The sequence below is a fragment of the Balaenoptera borealis genome, assembly GCF_965194805.1.
Source record: "Balaenoptera borealis genome assembly, chromosome: 11".
In the NCBI taxonomy this organism is placed as follows: domain Eukaryota; kingdom Metazoa; phylum Chordata; class Mammalia; order Artiodactyla; family Balaenopteridae; genus Balaenoptera; species Balaenoptera borealis.
In genome coordinates, this window is record NC_138868.1 from 81,207,275 (window position 1) to 81,232,251 (window position 24,977).

Genomic DNA, 24,977 nt, shown 5'->3' on the forward strand with positions numbered 1-24,977 from the left:
AGAAACGGGGTTTAAATCAAGGTCTCAAGGGCTAGTGGCATTAATCCAGGCAAAGAGAAACACTTACCACACAGCTCTGAAGGAGGCAATCCCCAGCCTATGAGGTTTGTTTCCCTTTTTCTGACTTCAGGAAAGTTAGGGGCAAAGCTCAGACTCAACCCTATGTAGCAGGGACCCTGGAGAGCCGACCAGCACTAAATGCCCCTCCTCAGAAATAAGGCCTTTTTTGCCTTTCACTGCTATGAATTCAAGTCAAAAATGTTTGTCTCATTAATCCCATGTTCAGGAAAAATGATGAAAATGAGTTGATCAATCAGGACTTTGTTTCCTAGCAGATGATTACAATCATCCAGATACATATGCCTGATTGAAATTGTTCATTATTGAAGACTGGATACCTGAAACCTGCTGGTCCCATGGAAATTTAATCAAATGTCTGATGCAGTGAAAAATTTACTGAACTGGGAGACAGGAGACCTCAGTTCTTGTTTCCAGTTCTTCTATAACCAGCCATGCAGTCTAGGGTATTTCTTGTCATCTCTGTGCCCCAGTTTACTCATTTGAAAGTGAAGGGGTGGGTTTGCAAAATCTATTAGACCCCTTTGAGCTAACTAACATCTCCATTTATTTTCACTAGAGGGTGGCAAGAACTCCCTGTGCTTTGGGTATTTGGTGGCTGGGGAACCAGATAGCAGCTGTGGTCATGATAATAGCAAGAAAGTAGCTAACATTCATTCACTCTCTGAGGGCCAGGTGGTGGACTGGACATTTCAGAAGCCTCATCTCATTCAGTACGCACGACAGCCCTCTGAGGTAGATACCATGCTTGTCCTCATTTTGCAGTTAGGAACCTGAAGCAAAAGGAAGTCAAGTAGGTCCATCCACCTCACTACAAATACCTCAATTTCATTTCTTTTTATGGCTGAGTAATATTCCATTGTATATATGTGTCACATCTTCTTTATCCATTCATCTGTTGATGGACACTTAGGTTGCTTCCATGTCCTGGCTATTGTAAATAGAGCTGCAATGAACATTTTGGTACATGACTCTTTTTGAATTATGGTTTTCTCAGGGTAAATGCACAGTAGTGGGATTGCTGGGTCGTATGGTAGTTCTATATTTAGTTTTTTAAGGAACCTCCATACTGTTCTCCATAGTGGCTGTATCAATTTACATTCTCACCAACAGTGCAAGAGTGTTCCCTTTTCTCCACACCCTCTCCAGCATTTATTGTTTGTAGATTTTTTGATGATGGCCATTCTGACCGGTGTGAGATGATATCTCATTGTAGTTTTGATTTGCATTTCTCTAATGATTAATGATATTGAGCATTCTTTCATGTGTTTCTTGGCAATCTACAGTCTGTCATACAGAATGAAGTAAGTCGGAAAGAGAAAAACAAATGCCATATGCTAACACATATATATGGAATCTAAGAAAACAAAAAAGGTTTTGAAGAACGTAGGGGTAAGACGGGAATAAAGACACAGACCTACTAGAGCATGGACTTGAGGATATGGGGAGGGGGAAGGGTAAGCTGTGACAAAGTGAGAGAGTGGCATGGACATATATACACTACCAAACGTAAAATAGATAGGTAGTGGGAAGCAGCCGCATAGCACAGGGAGATCAGCTAGGTGGTTTGTGACCACCTAGACGGGTGGGATAGGGAGTGGGGGAGGGAGGGAGATGCAAGAGGGAAGAGATATGGGAACATATGTATATGTATAACTGATTCACTTTGTTATAAAGCAGAAACTAACACACCATTGTAAAGCAATTATACTCTAATAAAGATGTTAAAAAAAATAAATTTCATTTGTTCAGGGGAGGATTTTCATATTAATGCAGAAAGATACACACAATCCCAATTGTTTCAGACCCACTGGCAGAAAGAACCCCGACCCTTTCTTCTTTTCTGTATACAGGATATATGAAAAATGTGTATGAACTCTAAGCCCTGTTTGGCTTATTTCCCCAAGAACATGTTGGTCTCACTTGCAAGGTGAACTATTAGAAGACTACAGACTTTTCCCTCTGCAGTTTAGAGGGCTTCCTGTTGGCATAGATCATATAAATTTTAAATTAGTATACAAAGCGCATTTGAATTGAAGGAGAGGTGATTGATAACAGAATGACTAGAGAGTTGAGATGATTGTACTCTTGTCAGAGGAGTATTTATAACTTGTTTCTGCACAAAAATAGGAAAGGCCTCTTACCTCAAATCTTTGAAGCCTTTGGGAAACCAGTGACCTTTGCCCAACTGTGCTGGTTTAATTGGAGTCAATTTTCTTAGGGTTGTTCTGATCATATCAATACTATCATACCTGCTACATCATGATCCTATTGAAAAAACAGCCTTAGGCAGTTACCTCTGTAACAGGAAAAGAAATATGATTTATATAATTAGACTTTCAGAAGAAGAATATAGATAAAAAAAGAAGGGACCAATTGTGTCAGAATTATTCATTCATTTATTTATGTATCTGTGGATGAAGAATGTCACCTGCCATATCAGTAAACAAAGGAGGTTGCAACCATCAAGCCATCAGCTGCTGCATTACCCCCTCAACACCAACTTCCTACGGTGCACTCTGAGGGGACTCAGGATGGAGAAAATAGGATACTGGCCCTATATAATTAAGGTGCATGTCAAAGGAATGGTTTCAGTGAGCCCAGTTTCTTGCATCTTCCCATACATAGAAAAGTGCTAAATTCAATGTACAAAAAGCAGCATCTTTCAAGGTGCAGAGATGGAAAGAGGGGTTAGAGAAAACTCTCATGGCTTTATACAAAGGTTTCCTTCCATGTTTGTTTCTATTTTGAGTGGTGATTTTATCAGTTTGCATTGAACACTGCCCTTGAACTTAGGCACTTGCACCAATAAGAACAATAAGCACTGCCTGAGATTTATTCAGCTCTTATCGTGCACTGTGCACGATACCAATATCTCTACAGGAATTTCCTTATTTAATCCTCAAATTAGAGGTGTCAGGTAAGTACTATTATTACCCTTATATAATGAGTGAGAAAACAGACTTAGTGAAATTAATGACTTGTTTAAATCACATTGCTCATTTACCTGTTTATCAAATTTACTGAGTGCCTGAACCTATGAAGTGCTCTCTGAGATATGAAGATGTGAGAGGTGGTATATTTGTCCCCTGGGAGCTTATAGTCTAAAGGCAGAGGTAAAGCACACACAGAGGACAGCATAAACCCTATAGGATGGACAGATGTCATGAAAAGAAACCTTCTTTGCTATTCTTAACTTGTTAGGCCCCAAATAAATCATCATCTCTCAAATGCATATGCCTTTATAAGGGTCACTGCCTCTGCCTAGACTGTGTCTCTCTCTCATCCTTCTCTTCCTCTCCCACTTCTTTCTTTCACTAACTTTGACCTGAGCTTTAAGACTCAGCTCAGAAGTTATGTCTTCTAGGGAGTCATTCTTTAATCTGGATTGCTGTTTCCCCTCTACATGCTCATTGCAGTGTAGGACATTCTACAAATTAGAAGTGCTTGGGGTTCATCTAGGATGACACAAGTACCAAAACTGTCTGGAGGTTAGAAAATCTGCTACATGGGTTTTGAGATATAATTGAAAGAGCATACAACTGGAAGAAGGAAGAATTAAATACTAATCCCAGTTCTAAAACAGTTTTGTAATTTTGAATGAATCATTTAACTGTGAACTTTATGAAATGGGTACAATAATGGTAATTTTATAGCTATTTTACAAAACAGCTGTGATTTTTCAAATGAGAAAATATGTAAATTGCTTGTTTAGTTTAATTTTTTAACTTTAAAGAGCTATCCCTTATTAACATGACTATTATTTTCAGATCTTGGTTTAGGAGGGTTGAATCAGAATTACAAAGTAGTGTTGGGGCCCAGGGTAGCTGCCCCAAAATGTGTCTCAATTGCATATTGATTAATTTGAATCAAGTTACTTCAGAAACTGTGAATGTGACAGGAACACTTCAACCCTCCTTTCTGTCTCCCTGAAAGCAGGAAATAAATCTCTCATGTGAAAGGTGCACCCCTGCATCTGGAGGAAGAAGGACACCCCTATTTCCAGAGAGGGGGGATTCAGGCTGAGAAGCCTGGATAAACAAATCGTGTTACTTCTTTAATTTATTACTCCAAGCCCCCTAGAATCTGTTTCTTTATCCTGTTAATTCCTCACAAATTTATTGGAGTTTTTTGGTTTAAAAAGTATGGAATCTGCCTGCTTTGACTACTTCTTAGGTTCCATTTCTCCCTGTGTATGAATTAACATTTGTTTCTTTTTCTCCTGTTAATAATCTGTCTTGTGTTGATTTTATTATTAGTCCAGCCACAGAACTCAAGAGGAGTAGAGGGGGAAATTTCCCTTCCCCAATAGTAGGAATTAATCCTAAATGAAAAAAAGAACAAACAGCACTCCACACATTCCTCTCTATCTATCTGGTCTTACTATAAATTATTTCACAAGAGCTCTGTGCAATCTTGTTTCAAATATCTCAGAGGATAACTCCTCCATCACCTGTGTGTGTAGGTCGTCTTAGAAGTATATTAACCTCATGAGGAAAGATACTACTTTCATTCATATTTTTGTTTTATTAATAAATCCAGTGAAGTTGACAGCATCCTCCCCTTTTCCTTTCACATGTTTGTGAAAGAGAGTACACAGGAGATGGGAGAGTTTCAGAGTCACAGAATGAAGTTCCAAAATGAGCCAGCACCTCTTGGTCCTCTGAGCAGATAGCTGACTCAGGGACCTGTATAAGCAGACGTACCGAGGGAAACCCTACCTATTCTCTGACATTTAACAACACTGATACTGACTTAGCTGGCATTCAACTCTTTTCTTGGTTGTCTGTTGAATCTTTCTTGGAGGGAGGGAGTACGATTTCCTAAAGAGAATGAAATGGAAAATAGTGCGGTAAGATTTCTAAGTGACAATTATATTAATTTCAATAGTGTTTTAACATTTCTATCATGAGTGAATATTCAGAGAAATGAAATATAATGGACCCTGGAACAACATGGGATTCAACTGTGAGGGTCAACTTATATGAAGAGTTTTTTTTCAATAAATATGTGCTACCACCGTACTACTCCATCCATGGTTGGTTGAATCTGTGGATGTGGAGCTGCCTATACAAAGGGCCAACTGTAAAGTTATACTATGATTTTTGACTGCACGGAGATCAGCATCCTTAACCCCAGCTTTGTTCAAGGGTCAACTGTACTGCGTTTTCTTTTTTTTTTTTTTTTTAATAAATTTATTTATTTATTTTTGGCTGTGTTGGGTCTTCGTTTCTGTGCAAGGGCTTTCTCCAGTTGCGGCAAGCAGGGGCCACTCTTCATCGCGGTGCGTGGGCCTCTCACTGTCACGGCCTCTCCCGTTGTGGAGCACAGGCTCCAGACGCGCCAGCTCAGTAGTTGTGGCTCACGGGCCCAGCCGCTCCGCGGCATGTGGGATCTTCCCGGACCAGGGCACGAACCCGTGTCCCCTGCATTGGCAGGCGGATTCCTAACCACTGCACCACCAGGGAAGCCCTGTACTGTGTTTTTTATACAAAGGAACCATCTGCATCTTTCATCTGAGCTGGATTGTTAAACCAGAAGTGATCATTGTGTAAACTCTCAACTGGTGGAAATGACCACTATAATGACCTGTATTTGAAAATTTGGGGATCTTTGGAGAATTCAAGCAGTATTCTTTGCTTGATATTACTATATGAATAATAATGCATTACATGGATTTTAATATTGTTTCTTGAAAATTTTGCCTTTATGGATTTCAGGGAGTGAATGAATTTGCCTACAAAGTTGTGTGCTTATCAAAGAAAACATGCAGTGCTGCCACACACACACACACATCTAAAGTCAATCTCACATTTTGTTTAAGAGAAAACTACAAACTTTTTCACAGCACAGCATAGAAATGTACAAGAAAAAGATATAAAAGTGTGGCTGCAGGTAACCTCCCCTGGGAAACTGCAGTGGTTCTCTCACATTTATAACCTGTCTCTTAGGAAAAGATAGCAAGATGAAATAGACAGCAATTCTTATAGTCTAACAGGGAGGGGAAAAAATCTCACAGAACTTGAAAGAAATATCCTGGTAACTTATGTGGAATTGAATTTGAGATAAGGTGGGTATGTCTTAGATCCCATGCATGGGTGTTATTTTTTTCCACTGAACTATTAAAATAAACTTTTTATAAGTTGGTCTTGAAGCGTAGAGTCCAAAGAGAGCATTAGAGTTAAGCTCCCACATATAAAGAAGGGATGGTGCAAAAGACATTGGGATGGATTTAAAGAAAGGACACAAAAATATTATTTTATCTTCCTTGTCTTTTGCCAGACAAGGTTATATTTCTCAATCTTGTCTGCCCACACTTAACTAAACTACTTGCATGAAGTGCTAATGAGACCCTGAAAGAAATGAACAGTGAGATTTCACATTCAGTGCTGAAAATTGGCAAATTTCAAATTCTCTCCTTATCATATAGAACAATGACCTTGGGTAAAATGCTCATTCCATCTTGCAGGTAATTTTTGTAACCCAATATAATGTGGAGCCAAAATATCAAATGTGCACATCTTATCTTGCTCCCATGGAAGGCTCCCTTATTTCCTGAGCCCACACAGAAACTCTCAATTCTCAACAAAATTGACTGGAGTAGTAGGCACAGGAGTTAGAACTTGTTTGCTATCCCTGATAGAGAGGAAAGAAAATGTGCTTTGAAGACATACAGTCTTGAGTTTGAATTTTTATTGTTTACCAATTATCTAACCATAAGCAAGTTAGCTAATTTCTATGAGTATCAGTTGCTGATTTATAAAATGATAACTTCTGCTTTGCAGAGTCTTTGTGAGAATATGAAAAAAAGTACATAAAATGTCACCAGTAAGAGTCACTCAGAAATAGCAGATATTATTATTCCTGTCTATAAAAGTAATTTAAGAAATATTCACTGGGTATTCACCTGGTACAAGACACCAGGCTAGACACTGAAGCTAGTAATATTAGGATAAAACATAATCCCCCCTACTCATGGCCTAGGAGAGAAAAAGTTTCATGAAAAACACTTCCTCTTACTACATAATATGGGTAATTTTATGTGTCAACTTTGCCAGATCACAGTACCCAGATATTTGGCAAAATATTCTTATGAATATTTCTGTGAAGGTGTTTATTGAATGAGATTAATTTTCAAATTGGTGACTTTGAGTAAAGAAGTATATCATTTTCCAACTGGAATGATTATCAGAGATAAAATATTCAAGGATTTATTTGTCCCTTCTTATTAAATATGGATACACAAAGTTTTTTAAAAATCACTCTTTTTTTATCAGTTGGTCAGACTGACTCCATAAAGTTGCATTTCCTATTAAACAGAAAAGTTTCATTTTTTTGCTACTTCTAAAAGTGAAATTTTGGAGGTTCTTCAGCCCTCAGAGGTATTTATGTACAGAAATGTACATTTGCAAAAGAAAAATGAGTACTCCCAATGGCCAAGGCTGGAATCAATTTTAGTAGTAAAGTATATTGGACTGTAATTTAAGATATAGAATAAATACCCATGAGCCCATATGGATATAAATAAATGATTGAATAAGTACATAAATGGAAGAGAAGAATTTACTCTTCCTTACAAAGGATTCCAGATATTTTATGTAGGTACTACCTACTCCAAGAGGTGGAGCTTAGCTCTCTTCTCCTTCCCTCATGCCCCTACTCCAGCCCAGTTGAGTGTGGGCTGCACTTAGTAACTTGCTTCCAAAAGTATAGTATGGAAAGGCTTGGGGAGTGGGGTAACTTTATAGTAGATAGACTTGGTAAATACTACCTTATCCAGGTGATTGAGGTTCACATCATCAGTGATCGATAAGTCATGTTGATAACATGTTCCCTTGACATGATATGATGAGATGGCACTTTACTTCTATGGTCTTCCTCCCTAAACCCCATGACTCCACTCCACTACAAACATGAAAAAGACATTTAAGGACATTCTGCAAAAACTTTTATCAGTGCTCCTCAAAATTTTCAGGTCATCAATGACATAGAAATTCAGAGAAACTATCATGGGCCAGAGGATGCTAGAGAGACATAATGACTAAATATAATGTAGTACCCTGGATGAGATCTTGGGACAGAAAAAAGATATTGAGGAAAAAAACCTGGTGAAATCTGAATAAACTGTTGAATTCAGTTAATAGTAATGTACCATTGTTGGTTTCTTGTGACCAACAAATTGTAACAAATGGATCATGGTGGTATAGGATAATACCAATATTATTGGGAGACAATGGGCAAAGGTTATATAGTGGCCCTTGTACTAATTTTGCAACTTTTCTGTAAATCTAAAACTATTCAAATTTTTTAAAAATTTAATGAAATAAATAAGCTCTATGAGCCAAAGGTATACAAAATGCAAAAAAAAAAAAAAATAATGTAATTTGAAAGTGTCAGAAAGTAATGGTTGAATATATCTGAATTGTTCTTGTTCTCCTTGTGCTTTGAGACCTAGAGGAGCAATCCTTTGGGGTGCAATTGCCCTTAAACATTATGGATTATTTTAAAAGACAATTCATGTTAGATTTTACATGACAGAAACATTGAAAAGTTTCTTTTTCCATTAATGATATCAGTATTTTAACAAAATGAATCAAACAAATCATTTTATTGATGATATTCTTCAGGACCTTTGAGAGAAAGGAAAAATTCAACAAGCAATTATGATGTGCTATTCCAAAAAAAGTACCTGTGATTTTTGACTCAAAATAACAGGTGCTAATTTTCATCTTATTTTGGATTTCATTTGAATATTACTCATCTATTATAAATTTGTGCTGAATTCCTATTGCATTTTTTTTTAGGAGGGAGAAAGGGAAGAGTTAGCTAGGATAGGAGGACATCAACACTGCTTTACCATACCTAGATTTTCTATTTAATGCATCTGAAGAGCCATCCAGACAATTTGATAGGGATTACCAAGGTTTATAGCTTTGACTTAGCATCACTGAATATTAAACACTCTTTCTTTTCTGAGGCATTGAGTCTGGACATTCCTTGTAATAGAAAAATATTTGTACAATTTAGAAGGTTTTCCCCAAATTTCCTTTTTAAATGTTGTTGCTAACTGACTGCATTAGTCCAAGTGAGCTAATTGATGTAAAGTATTGTAATGTCCAAACTTCTATGGCTAAATATAATAATGGCTTATATCTCATTCAGGTCACAGCCAATGTAGGTCACTGAGGGTAGGAGGTTTGCTCCATGTAGTCATTCAAAGACTGAGGCTTCTTCTACTTAATGGTTCTGTCCACATTGCTTTGGGCAGAAGTAGGATATATGGCTTCACCTAATTATAGAGACGTCTGATAAATATAGGATACCTGGATGACCAGGACGAAAGAATGGGTTTCCATTGGAATGGAACTGCAAGGCAGATGGAGTATTCTTATGGAAGGCTCAGCCAGCCTTGTATTTGGATTAGGAGACAAAGTTTTGTCTTAATTGAGTGAGGTGGACACTAGGCCACATTGAGTTCTAGACTTGTGGTACTAATATGAAAGTATTAGGTTACTGGTCATGGTGTAATTTCTTTAAATACAAGACTGGAGGAGGTTTTACAATTCCTCTAACAAATCATATATCTTAAACAGTATTCATTTCTCCAGTGAAAAATTACTTTTAACATCCCTTATGTTAATTAACATTATCACTCTGGTGTTGATTAGATGATACTGGAAGTTCTTGCAATAGTTTCTTCTGGAATGTGGATTGGATTTTTCAAATGTTAACTAACAAAGCCTTGGGTGTAGACTTCTGATTAGTTTACTTTAGATAGTAACTAATCATTCTTAGGTGAGGATTAGAGTTAATTTAAACACAGAGGTCATATATATTATATAATTTATGCTAAAATATCTAAAAGTACATGACAGACAATACAATAAATGTTGTTAATAATTTTTATTATGGGACTTGCAGGCAAGATGGTGTAGTAGAAGGACGTGAGCTCACCCCTTCTTACAAAAACACCAAAATCACAACTAACTGCTGAACAACCATTGAAAAAACTAAACAAACAAACAAAAAAACCACTGGGCCTACCAAAAAAGATACCCTACATCCAAAGACAAAGAAGCCACAACAAGATAATAGGAGGGGGCTAAGTCGTGATAAAATCAAATCCCATAGCCACCGTGTGGGTGACCAACAAACTGAAAATAATTGTACCACAGAAGTTCTCCTATAGAAGTGAAAGTCCTGAGCCCCACATCAGGCTTCCCAGACTGGGGGTCTGGGAATGTGAGGAGTAACCCCCAGAAAATCTGGCTTTGAAGGCTAGAGTGGTTTGACTGCAGGAATTCCATAGGACTGGGGGAAATAAAAACTCTACTCTTGGAGGGCACACAGAAGGTCTAGTATACACCAGGACCCAGGGAGAAAAAGCAGTGACATCATAAGAGACTGGGCCAGACCTACCTGCTAGTATTGGAGGGTCTTCTGCAGAGGTGGGGGGTGGCTGCGGTTCACTGTGGGGACAAAGACACTGGCAGCAGCAGTTCTGGTGAGTACTCATTGGCATGAGCCCCACTGGAGGCATCCATTTCCTCTCCAAAACCTAGCCCTACCCAAAACCCAGTAGGATCCAGTGTTGGGATGCCTCAGGACAAACAACCAACAGAGTGGGAACACAGCTCCACCCATTAACAGAGAGGCTGCTTAAAGTATTCCTGAGCATGGCCCTGCCCACCAGAGGGGCAAGACCCACCTCCACCCTCCAGTGGGCAGAAACCAGGCCCTCCCACCGTGAAGCCTGCACAAGCCTCTTAGACAGCCTCATCCACCAGAGGGCAGAGAGCAGAAGCAAGAACTACAACCCTGCAGCTTGCAGAACAGAAACCACAATCACAAAAAGTTAGATAAGATGAGATGGCAGAGAATATGTCCCAGGTGAAGGAACAAGATAAAACCTCAGAAAAACAACTAAGTGAAGTGCAGATAGGCAACCTACTGGAAAAAGAATACAGAGTAATGATAGTGAAGATGATCCAAGATGTCACAAAAAGAATGGAGCCAAAGATTGAGAAGATGCAAGAAATGTTTAACAAAGACCTAAAAATACTAAAGAACAAACAAACAGAGATGAACAATACAGTAACTGAAATGAAAAATACACTAGAAGGAATCAATAGCAGAGTAACTGAGGCAGAAGGACGAATAAGTGACCTGGAAGACAGAATGGTAGAAATCACTGCCATGGAACAGAATTAAAAAAAAAAAATGAAAAGAAATGAAGAAAGTCTAAGAGACCTCTGGGACAACTTCAAACACACAAACATTAGCATTATAGGGATCCCAGAAGGAGAGGAGAGAAAGGACCTGAGAAAATATTTGAAGAGATAATAGCTGAAAACTTCCCTAACATGGGAAAGGAAACAGTCACCCAAATCCAGGAAGTGCAGAGAGTCCCAGGCAGGATAAACCCAAGGAGGAACACACTGAGACACATAGTAATCAAACTGACAAAAATTAAAGACAAAGAAAAAATATTAAAAGCAACAAGGGAAAAGCAACAAATAACATACAAGGGAATCCCCATAAGATTATCAGCTGATTTCTCAGCAGAAACTCTGCAGGCCAGGAGGGAATGGGATGATATAGTTAAGTGATGGAGGGGAAGAACCTACAACAAAGAATGCTCTACTCATCAAGTTTCTCATTCAAATTTGACAAAGAAATCAAAAGCTTTACAGACAAACGAAAGCTAACAGATCTCAGCACCACCAGGCCAGCTTTGCAACAAATTGTAAAGGAACTTATCTAAGCAGAAGAGAAAAGGTCACTAGGAGAAATAAGAAAATTATGAATGGAAAAGCTCACCTGTAGAGGCAAACATAAAGTAAAGGTAGGAAATCATCTGCACACAAATATGATATCAAAACCAGCAATTGTGAGAAGAGGAAAGCACAAATGCAGGATATTGGAAAAACATTTAAAATAAAAAGATCAGCAACTTGAAACAATCTTGTATATATATAGACTGCTATATCAAATCCACATGGTAATCACAAACTGAAAATCAACAATAGATACACACACAGAAAAGAAAAAGAAGTCCAAACACAACACTAAATTTAGTCATCAAATCATCAGAGAAGAGAACAAAAGAGGAAGGGAAGAAAAAAGATCTACAAAAACAAATCCAAAATAATTAAGAGAATGGCAATAGGAAAATACATATCAATAATCACCTTAAATGTAAATACATTAAATGCTTGAACCAAAAGACATACACTGGCTGAACGGATACAAAAAGAAGGCCGGTATATATGCTGTCTACAAAAGACCCACTTCAGATCTAAGGACACATACAGACTGAAAGTGAGGGAATGGAAAAGGGTATTCTATGCAAATAGAAATGAAAAGAAAGCTGGAGTAGCAGTACATATATCAGACAAAATAGACTTTAAAATTAAGACTATTACAAGAGACAAAGAAGAATTGATCAAGGGATGATTTCAAGAAGATATAACAATTGTAAATATATATGCACCCAATATAGGAGCACCCCAAAGGTAGAAATTCTACCTTTCCACAAAGGTAGAAATTGACATTAATCTTAAAATAGTGGGGGACTTAGTAATTTAAAAATAGTGAGGGACTTTAACACCCCATTTTATCAATGGACAGAGCATTGAGACAGAAAATCAATAAGAAAACACAGGCCTTAAAGGACACATTAGACCAGATGGACTTAAGTGATATTTATAGAGCATTCCATCCAAAGGCAGCAGAATGCACACTCTTCTCAAGTGCACATGGAACATGCTCCAGGATTGATCACATGCTGGGCCACAAAGCAATCCTCAGTAAATTTAAGAAAATTGAAATCAATCTTTTCTGACCACACTATGAGATTAGAAATCAACTACAAGAAAACAACTGTAAAAAAACACAAACACATGGAGGCTAAACAATATGCTACTAAACAATGAATGGATCACTGAAGAAAACAAAGAGGAAATCAAAGATTACCTAGAGACAAATGAAAATGAAAGCACAACTATCCAAAAACCTATGGAACATGGCAAAAGTAGTTCGAAGAAGGAAGTTTATAGCAGTACAATCTTACTTCAGGAAACAAGAAAAATCACAAACAAACAACCCAACCTTACACTTAAAGCAACCAGAGAAAGAGGAACAAACAAAACCCAAAGTTAATGGAATGAAAGAAATCATAAAGATCAGAGCAGCAATAAATGAAATAGAAATGAAGAAAGTGATAGCAAATATCAATGAAACTAAAAGCTGCTTCTTTGAAAACATAAACGAAATTGATATAGCTTTATCCAGACTCATCAAGGAAAAAAGGGAGAGAGCTCAAATCAATAAAATTAGAAATGAAAAAGGAGAAGTTACAGCAGACACCACAGAAATAAAAAGGATCATAACAACCTGGAAGAAGTGGATAAATTCTTAGAAAGGTACAATCTCCCAAGACTGAACCAGGTCTGAAGAACCTAGGGGCAGGACAGGAATAAAGACACAGACATAGAGAATGGACTTGAGGACACAGGGAGAGGGAAGGGTAAGCTGAGACGAAGTGAGAGAGTGGCATGGACATATATACACTACCAAAAGTAACACATTATTTTAATCATGATCACTTGACAAATGCTTACTATTTAGTAGGGTTTGTCCCGATCAGTTCAAAAATTTTTATGCTACTACAATGAAATAAAGATGGGAGCTGGGCTAAGGTTTGACAAATAGTATGCTTTTCTACCTAAAATGAGCAAAGACATGGCTTTTCAAGTTTTTCCTTCCTTCTTTCCTCTGCCCTTCTTTTCTGCCTGCCTGCCTGCCTGCCTTGGAACCCTTTCTTCAAGATAAAATCTACATAATTCAAAGACAAATTGCAGACATTTCAAATGGAACTGCTCTGGATGGTCAAAACTCCCTTCACGTCTGCCTTCCCCCAGCTAACCCTCCAGATGTTTCTTTATGTTCCAGGAAGCTGTGTTGGAAAACTGCCTTCTTAAACTTTTATTTGCAGTCCCAAGGTATGTTTTTATTCTTTGTATTTTCACAAATCATGGCATTTAAATGGCACTGTTAATATCATTTACCTAATGCATTTTCAATGTCCTCTTTAATTCTTCCAAACCAGTGGAAAGGCAAAATGAAAAGAGATTTATAAAAATTGCTGTGTATTATGTTACCTCCTAACTGAGTGGTTTATTTACTTACTAAATGGCCCTACATTTATAGTCAACTCTCATCAACAGACAACACATCAAAAGTAAACTTCAATTTCATATTGCAGAGGAGGTGATTCTGATTTAAATGTTGTTTATCATAGAGAATATGTTATTAATCCAGTTTATGGGAAGATTATGCCATTTAATTTACTTTTAGAGAGAGGAACATGCTTTCATGAGAAACTGCATTAGCTATTAGAAAAGTAATATAGCTGCTGGCCTGTGCAGTTTCCAGGAAGCATGAGCACATTGTATTGACAAAAACAAGCCAGATTTTTTTCTGGTGTGATTTGATGAAAAGAGCACTGGACTGGTAATGAGGGCTAGGTTTAAGACCTGATTTGACAGTAACAAGCTGTGTGACTGTGAGGAGACAGTCATGTAACATCTCAGGGTCTCTGGTGTCTCACTTATAATATGAAGTGGTATATGTATATCATAAATATATGATAAATTTTAATATATAATAAATTTATAATAAAATTTATATTTATATGTAATAAATATGACATAAAATCTGGGAGCCACAATCTTGTAAGAACTTATGATCAAGAGGAGCTACTTTCATTGTCCCAGCTGTCCTGATATAACCAGGGAAAATGAAAATGGCCTCAGTAAAGTCACTGTATAGAAACAAGAGGGAGCAGATCCTCCTTTTGGGCTAACTTCATAGGTGTGTGTGTGTATGTGTTTGTGGTGGAGGGGAAGTATGTGTGATGGTGGTACCAGTTTGAAGATCCAACAGGTGAGAGTTCATAATTTTTAGAGTGAGTCATAACAGGGTTAAGTTAAACTCAGTTTATAGAAATATCATAACATTCAGTTTATTTTTAGAATGAAAACTATATAATTCCAGGAAACCACATTCCTTGGGGGCAAGGACTGCACTTTAATCACTCTTTCATAGTGACTGCACCTGGCAGTATTTGGGAATCTTGACTGACCATGACTCACAGATTTTCCTGGGTGGACCCAAGTTTATTTCATGCCATTAAAAATTATAAGAAATTCTGTAAAGTATAGATAGCAGTGATGTGAAGAGAGGCTTTTGCTTTTAGGTTTGAATCATTTGTATTGTTCAAATGTTCTCAACTTGATTACATAAACTTTAACATCTGCAGAGGTGGGATTGTTTAATGTCTGTGTGGTGGGGTTATGAGCCATTTTAGCCCTCCTTTTGTTATTTCTGTATATTAAAATAATACATATTAATATTCATTTATAATAATTCATTTCTGTTTCCAAACCATGGGTCAACACTATCTTGATTTTCTTTTTTTTTTAATCTTGATTTTCAGTTCTGAAAACCTAAATGTCTTTCTAATTTCCCTCCTAAATGTGCAAATCTATGTGTTGAACCCAAGGGTACTGCTGGAAGCAGCAATCATTGCCATAGTACACTTAAATAGGCTTTGGGAGTTCTAGGAGCAGGAATGTCAATTACAAATATTTGATTTTGGCCCAGAGGAAAATTTGTGTTTTCACCCAATTCAAGACCTTATTCATGTTCATCCACCATGGGACAAGCATTATATTCAGGCACTAGAGATACAGAAAATAAAAATGCAGTCAAGAAATTCATTTTCAGGAGTTTATTTGGTCCATCTTTTATTCTTTCTCCAAATTATGGAGAGGCAAAATTTGTGCATCATCATGTGTCTTCCTGTCTTTTCAAGCCTGATCTGTTTGGGAGTGAGCTTCTAGGGTTCTTACAAAACCTTTCAAGTCTGTTTACCCACCCTTAGGGTGTCACATTCAGGCCTGCTATATGGTAAGTGGTCTACTTCTGAAAGTCTCTTCATTACTCTCCCATTTATCAGACCTGCTTCATGTGTCAGCCAATCAACAATCCCATTTTAATGAGTACCAGTGATGACTATCACTAAGGTTTAATGTGTTTTTCTTTCAAAGAATATCTGACTTAATTCAAAGAATAATATAGAATGTCTTTCACATGGAATAGGCTGGTGGATGTGAAAATTAGGGGCAAAAACCTTCCAGACATGGTGCTCCCTCAGAGCACCATGTGGACAGCTATTATCTCTATGGATGGGCATATCTAGTTGTAGCTACAGTTCTGCAGTCCATTTCAAATAAATTTTAGGTGGAGGTGAGGAAATCAGAAAAAGCAGTTGGTATGTAATGTCACCAATAGACAACTGATTGAATTTTTTTCATTTTCCTACTCATAGTTTAGGCATCACATGAATAGGGCATTAATCTTTGCTAAAATTTGTCATCATTGCTCCTTGACACCACAATAAAAATTAAAATGTGAAATTTTCTGTATGTATGTATATATGACTCACTCTCTCTTTTAAAAGTACATTTCCTAGACGTAAGGGAGCGGAGAGTGAGGAAGGGGTTGGTGGTAGCTGAATTCCCAAGATGAGAGATGCAGCCATACTTTTTTTCATAATGTTATTTTGATTTATTTATTTCCTAAAGTGTAATTGACAACACTGTAAGATATTTAAAGTGTACAATGTGATAACTTGGTGTATGTATATATTGTGAAGGGATTCCCCCCATCAAATTAATGAACACATCCATCACCTCACATATTAATTTTTTTTTTTTAGTGAGAATATTTAACTTCTACTCTCTTAGCAAATTTCAATTATACAATACATGGTGTTATGAACTATACTCACCATGTTATACATTAGATTCTCAGAACTTATAACTGAAATTTTGTCCCTTTTACCAATATCTCCCTATTTCTTCCATCCATCAGACCCCAGCAACTACTTTTATAACTGCTGTTCCTATGAGTTCAGCAGTTCAGCTTTTATTTAGATCCTGCATATTGTGATACCACGTAGTATTTGTCTTTCTCTGTTTGGCTTATTATAGAATAATGCCCTCCAGATTTATCCATGTTCCTTCTTTTTTAAGACAGCATAATGTACCTTCATATATATATCACATATATATATCATATTTTCTTGATTCATTCGTCCATTGATGACTTAGGTTGCTTTCATACCTTGGCTACTGTGAGGACTGCTGCAATGAACATGGGTGTACAGATATCTCTTAGAGATAATGGTTTCATTTCCTTCAGATATATACCCAGGAGTGGAATTGTTGGATTATGTACTAGTTCTATTTTTAATTTTTTAAGGAACCTCCCTCTGTGTACATTCCCACCAACGATGTGCAAGGGGTTCCTTTTTACCACCAGCATCTGTTAACTCTTGCCTTTTTTTTTTTATAACAGCTATCCTGACAGGTATGAGGTAATATCTTGTTGTGGTTTTGATTTGCATTTTCCTGATAATTAGTGATGTTGAGCACCTTTTCATGTACCTGTTGGCCATTTGTATGTCTTCTTCAGAAAAAATGTCTAATCAGGCCATTTTCTCACTTTTTAAATTGGGTTATTTATTTTGCTATTGAGTTCTATGAGTTCTTTATATACTTTGAATATTAACTCCTTATTGATTGTGTGGTTTGAGAATATTTTCTCCCATTCCATAGGTTGCCTTTTGATTTTGTTAACTGTTTCCTTTGATGAGCAGAAGCTTTTTAGTTTGATATAGTCTTACTTGTTTCTTTTTTATTTTGTTGAATATGCTTTTAATGTCAGAAACAAAAATTCGTTGCCAAGAACAATGTCAGGGATTTAACCTCCCATATTTTCTTCTAGGAGTTTTACAGTTTTAGGTTTTACATTTAAGACTTTAATCCATTTTGAGTTGATTTTTGTGTATTGTGTAATAAAGGGATCCAGTTTCATTCATTTGTATGTGGTTATCCAGTTTTCCCAACTCTATTTATTAAAGAGACTATCCTTTCATAATTGTACATTTTTGGCACTTTTGTCATAAATGAATTGACCATATATGCATGAGGTTATTTCTGAGCTCTCTATTTTGTTCCATTGATCTATGTATTTGTCTTTATGTCAATACTATACTGTTTTGATTACTATAGCTTTCTAATATAGTTTGAAATTAAGAAGTGTGATGCTTCCAAACATCTTTATGACCATTATTTTGAAATCTCTATCAGGTAAATTATTAAGATCTATTTATTTCATTAAGATCTGTTAATGGAGATCTATCTTGTTCTTTTGTTTGGAACATATTTCTCTGTTTCTTCATTTTCCTTTACTTCGCTATGTTGGTATATGCACTTCAGGTAAAGTAGGTACCTTCCCCATTCTTGACTGAGTAATCTCAAGTAGGAGATTAACCTCATCAATCACCCCTGCTCAAGCTCCTGGGTGTCTCTCAAACCTCTGTGATTGTCTAAGCTGCCTTCTTTGTTCATAGTGGTTCCTGGTATTGGAGGGTGTGCCAAGATCCATCCATGTTCCAAAGGGGCGAAGTGTACTCAGCACCTAAATGAAGGCTGATTGGAAGTTGGATGCTGAGGCAGCAGCTGGGAAAGTATGTAGTTAAGCCCTTTCCAGGTAGAAACTGTGAGATGGATGTTTTTACTTGCTCTGTCTGTATATAGCCATGGGGGCATGGTGGTGGTGGTGGTGTTGTGTGTGTGCTCCTGTGCCTGTTAAGAACTGCTTATTTGTTTGTTCTGTAGGACTCATAAATGGAAGTCTCACTGGCTATCAGAGCCAGGTGATCTGGGGCTTATCCCTTGGGTATCAGCCACAAAAGGTGGGCACAGATATGTGTACAAGCTCCTTCCAGGGAGAAAATGGAGACATGGAGTGGGATAGAGGGAGGAGATGAGGGAAGTATCAGTCACCTTTTCCTGTCCCTGGAGAAGATCAAAGCTAGCCCCTAGGTGTGTGCTAAATTAGATGCCTGACCCTCAAGCAGTAGCTTTTAAAGTGTGTAGATGGACCTCTTTCAGAAAAGACCAGGAGGTGGACATTTTTACCTGCTTCCTCTGTGCTGAGTCCTGGGGGAATAGCCACAGCAAGTGCTCTGCACTCATTAACAACTGCTTGTTTGTTTCCTATAGTCTTGTGGGTCTTGTGGACATAAGCCTCACTGACTTTTCAGAGTGAGGTATATTGGGGGACTATCCCTTGAGTGGGATTCTTAAAAGTTGGGGTACTAAATGTGTTTTCTAAACACTTTACTCCTCAGGAAAAGTTGGGAGTTTTCTCTTGATTACATGGTGCTGTGATGGAGTTTATGGCTAAAGTGTGTCTCAGCCTTTACTATTGGTTTTGATATGGGTATTTTTTCCTTTGCCAATATATAGGAGTTGCTCAGCTAGTTTCTGGGTTTCTTTCAGAGGTAATTGCTTTGTGTGTAGCTGTAAATTCATCATGTCCATGGGAGAATTGGAGTTCAAAAACCTTCTATATTGCCATCTTGGTTGACCCTTCTCTACATTTTTTTAAATCAGTTAGGAATTCAAGGACAAAAGGAAAACTGGTGACCATGGACTATGGCTGTTCTGACTTCCTTTAAAAATTCCTGGAGATCACAGCTGGGAGATCCTCTGGTCTATTCCTTTTCTTTTATAGGTGCTGGAACTGAATCTGATAGCAGTGAAGTGACTTGCCCAAGGCCTACTTCTTCTGGGAGATTCTCTGCTCCCTTTACCCCCTTGTCTTTCTTCTTTGTGCTTCCACAGCACCTTTTACATACAGCTGCTGGACCATACATCCTTGTATGCATTCATGTATCTGTCACCCACCCAACTGTAGGCTCTCTGATGAAAGAAACCACATCTGAAGATATGTATTTGCCACAACATGAGGATCCAATATTTCTATAGGAAAGAAAGTGTATCTTGTGGTTATGTAGGTGGTCTTCAGAATGCCTAAAATAATGCTGTCTTAATTTGGAGAATTGCTTGTAGAAGTGGCTTAGGGAGTTGTCTAGGAAGGGAGTGGTACATAACACTTTGAGGTCAATGACTCCAGAAGAAGACAGCCCTTACTTTCCATCCTCTATCTTTGCTATTTCTTTTTCACCCTGCAGATTTTTTTCTCTCAAGGAAGTATTCAGGTAATGTTAATGTGAATAATATCCTATAATTGAGTAGACATTTTTCATAAAGGAAGAGACAAAAAAACTACAATGCTTGTTGAAAACTGGATGAAATAAACCATGCCATCATGTATATTTCTTTACTATTTCAATAGCTCAGACTAAGCCAGGCTCTTTGTTGAAATGTAATAAAAATTGCAAATAAGTAGCAGCACAGAAATCCCTACAATGTTGAAGGAACACTGGCTCTGCCAGAAAAAAAAAAAATCCAAGCTTTTTAGGCCATTAATCTAAATAACAACCATAATCTCCTTTGAAAATCCTTATCCAAATACAACTCTAAGTGTGGCAATCTTTTATGTTTATATGCGTTCAGAATCTCTGTAGATCTGTCATTGAAATGGTAAAATTAGTATTAAGATTATATATAGAATGCATAAAATTAGCAGTAATAGTAATGATAGTTAACCTTTGATAGTTTACCACGTAAACTTTACATATGTAAAGTATGTCAGACACACTTTAAACATGTATGTGTTAATTCATTTAATCCTTGCAACTTCTTCTGTATGAACTGATGTTATGCTCTATTTCACAGACCTGGAAATAGAGGTAGAAAAAGGTAAAATAACTTGCCAAGGCCTACAACTTACATGTGGGAAAGTCAAGATTAGATTTTAGGCCAGCACTATTCAATAGAAATATAATGTGAACCATCTATGTTATTTTAGATTTTACAATTATCCATATTAAATAAAAGTAAATGAAATAGGTGATATTAATTATAGTTTAAGTCAGTATATCAAAAATAGTTTCATTTCAATATGTAGGTAATATAAAAATTACTTACATTCCTTTCTTTTGTATTGTTTTTGAAATCTGGTATATATTTTACACTAATAGGACATCTCAATTTGGACATTAAATTTTCATTTGAAATACTTGATCTGTATTTAGATTTTATGAAATTTATAATTGAAAATGTAGATTCATACACCCAAATTGTTCTAAATGTCCTTGAATATTTCTAATTCCTGAATTACAGTATATAATTGAGTATCTTTTTAAATTTATATTTAATTAAAATTAAGTAAAATTAAAAAATTCAGTTCCTCAGTCACACTAGCCACATTTTAAGCGCTCACCAGCCCCATTTGGCCTTCCTGTATTACTGCACAGAACTAGGCAGTCTTCCTCAAGAACACTTGCTCTTATCTAATAAATAAATTGTTAATAACTAGCTGTTGAATTGATATTGAACCACTATGCTATGCTGTCTCAAATAAGACAATAGAAGTCATCATTTAATTGCATTAGATATTCATTTAACAACTACTTTTCAGGACCATGCTAATGTAAGTTGCCATTAATGTTAAGGTAACGTTAACCATTAGAACCTACACTTTTTTTTTTTTTTTTTTAACATCTTTACTGGAGTGTAATTGCTTTACAATGGTGTGTTAGTTTCTGCTTTATAACCAAGTGAATCAGTTATACATATACATATGTCCCCACATCTCTTCCTTCTTGCGTCTCCCTCCCTCCCACCCTCCCTATCCCACCCCTCTAGGTGGTCACAAAGCACCGAGCTGATCTCTCTGTGCTATGTGGCTGCTTCCCACTAGCTATCTATTTTACGTTTGGTAGTGTATATATGTCCATGCCACTCTCTCTCTTTGTCACAGCTTACCCTTCCCCCTCCTTGTGTCCTCAAGTCCATTCTCTAGTAGGTCTGTGCCTTTATTCCTGTCTTGCCCCTAGGTTCTTCAAGACCTTTTTTACTTTTTTTTTAGATTCCATGTATATGTGTTAGCATACGGTATTTGTTTTTCTCTTCCGGGCTTACTTCACTTTGCATGACAGACTCTAGGTCCATCCACCTCACTACAAATAACTCAATTTCGTTTCTTTTTATGGCTGAGTAATATTCCATTGTATATATGTGCCACATCTTCTTTATCCATTCATCTGTTGATGGACACTTAGGTTGCTTCCGTGTCCTGGCTATTGTAAATAGAGCTGCAATGAACATTTTGGTACGTGACTCTTTTTGAATTATGGTAGAACCTACACTTTTAAGTGCTAGACTGGCTGGATGGACTCAAGTCTTGGTTATATTACCTATTAGCAATTTGGTTTTACAAGATAAAGAAGAAGAAGACATAGCTTAATAACGAAAAGGAATAGTCAAGTGGGCACCCAGAAGAAGGTCTGATCAAGGTGACTATTTCTCCACAGGCACAAATAAAACCCAGATAGGGACTATTTTTGAATCATTATCTTTATCTTAAAAAAAAAAATCATATCCACATCATTTGGCACCCTATTATATGTTTATTAGCAGGCCTTAAATAAACATGCCTGGTGTTTCCAAGTCCAATGCTATATCATTGGTAGAGTGATATTATGGTAGGCATCCTGAACTGAAAAACAGGCATACATTATATTCCTTGCTTAGCTCTGCTTACTGGACACAAACCTTGTGAAATTTCTCAGAGTCCTTGAACCACTTCTTCCCTTTTGTCTCTTGATGACTATGCATAGTATGAGTATACTAATGACAAGCCTGAGTCTCTATTCTAGCCACAGCCCTTATCAGTGCTCTAAGCACTGTCCATGTTCCAGAGAAAGCCAACACATCCTATCGACACCAGTGTACTACTGTTGCATATTTTCTCCTAAAATCTGCAGCCAGATGGATGGATTAGAAGAACTCACAGGTACATAATCAGATGTAGGACAAACATATTAGAGGGGGCTCATTGCACATCCTAGCAAGAAACACCTCTAAAGATATCAATCCAGAAGGGGAGTTTCTCCTACAGAGAACAAGAACCCTGACCTTACATAGCTCAATGGCATTTGAGGGATGCTATTCTTAGGCTCTCCTAAAATTTGAAGGTGGATTCTCTGACTTGATTGTCTGGACCTTGCTTCAGTGATATCTTCATACCAGATGCAATCCACAGAGACTGCCTAGATAACCTATGAAGAGAAAAAGAAGGATTCAAAGAGGGAGAAAGATTGATTCTGTCCCCATAGAATGACTACCAGATCATCATAGACACCCACCTAGAATTTAAGGTACAGTAGACCTTTATTCAAAGGAATACATATGTGTGAGTGTGTGTGTGTGTGTGTGTGTGTGTGTGTGTGTGTGTGGTGTATATGGTATGTGGAGAGTGTAGTGTGGTATCAAAGAAGATTTAGTCCATATTAGTTTATATAAATTTTTGTTATGGGGAATAATCCTAAAAGTAATTTGAAAAGATACTTCTGGTTGGTTTTCAAGCCAGTGGAAAGAATGTAAAATGGTATGCTGTGAGCCCTTGACCCCTCCATAATTTTGGTAGCACCCCATTCATGCCATGTAACTTTTGGACTTGAATAAAATGCCATTGTGGACTCACTACATACTGGCTCTTTTTTCCTGGGGCCAGATGATGCAACCCAGAAGCTCAGAGGAGTTAGCTCTCCATGTTGAGAACCTGGGTCATTGGGAAACAGGAGATGAGATAAGCCTAATCAGATAAACCACCTTCTTTTTTCTATTTCATGGACTAATACATCATATATTCCTTCCCTGTATATCCTGCTTGTTAAGAAAACAGACCTGCTGAGAGGCCTGCTATGTCTCTGCAACTTGCTGCAAAGCAGAAGCCAATGTGATAATGTGTCATATTGTTTTGCTCCTTACCTTTTCTTCCCTCACTTCTGTTTTTTCCTCATCCTCACTTCCCTGGGCTTGAACTTTCCAAATAACTTGTTAGTGCCTTAATCCTCTCTCAGGCTCTGTATTCTAGAGGACCTGATCTAAACCTACGGTAATGTTCTGCTCCTGGGACTTTACTGAGAAAAGATGGAACTTAGAGTTTCCTCCTTTGTACTTGGTACCATTTCAAACATGCTCTAATTTTCTTCACAAACTCTTGGTCTTAGATCACATAAAAGGCTGGTGATGGGTAGGTCTGGAGCCCTACAGTGGTTAGATAGGGGGCAGGGTGGACATGCTGATTTTCTTATTCATTCATTTCATTTAGCCCCAGTGTAATCTGGCTATAGTGACATTAGGGAAAGGCAACTGGAAAGGAAAATCCATATCCAGGTGCAGAGCATGTAAAGTATGCCGTGTCCCTAAACAATCTCACATACCACACCTCAGAACTGCCAGGCCCAGATCTTTCTGCAAAAGTAAGGGAAGCATCTTCTTGTGTTCCAGAGCTATATTTATACACTCTGTTATGCAAGCTTCCCTAGGTGTCTCACACTCAGCCTGTAATTGTCTTAATGGTCAAATGACCTTATATAAATCTAGGAAATGACTGAAAGCCCCTCCATCCTTGTCAGAAAACTGATGTAGGGAGAGCTAGAAGTGACCTATGTGGGGTGATACACAAGGTACCAAGAACGCCTTGAGAAAATTCTCCTCATAAATTTATTTCAAATAATAATAAGAACTGACATTTATTGAGCACTTACTAGGCCAGGTACTATGCTAACCTTCTGACATGTATTACCTTATTTACTCTTCTCAGTAACACTACGAAGTAGGCTCTGTTATTGTCTCATTTTACAGATGAGGATACTGAGGCAGTGTGAGCTTGGGTAACTTAGCTAAGGTTACTCATCTGGTAGAATTGATGTAGCCAGGATTCAAACCCAGGTCTTCTGATGACAGGATGGCAGTGGTTAACCATCAGGCTGGGCTGTGTCCTCTACATTATATTGCTGTGAACACAAGTCCTGGTTTGGGTGGGAGCACAACCCAAAATTACACTGA

At 37.4% G+C, this 24,977-nt stretch overlaps 1 long non-coding RNA gene across 1 annotated transcript; it reads right to left on the bottom strand.

The window, feature by feature from the left end:
- Positions 1 to 1,010: 1,010 nt before the first annotated feature.
- Positions 1,011 to 23,337, bottom strand: LOC309604974. The gene is made up of 2 exons (XR_014231190.1): positions 5,557 to 23,337; positions 1,011 to 5,239 (listed from the first exon to the last, which is right to left on the bottom strand). It is a non-coding gene; the product is annotated as an uncharacterized lncRNA (long non-coding RNA).
- Positions 23,338 to 24,977: the final 1,640 nt, after the last annotated feature.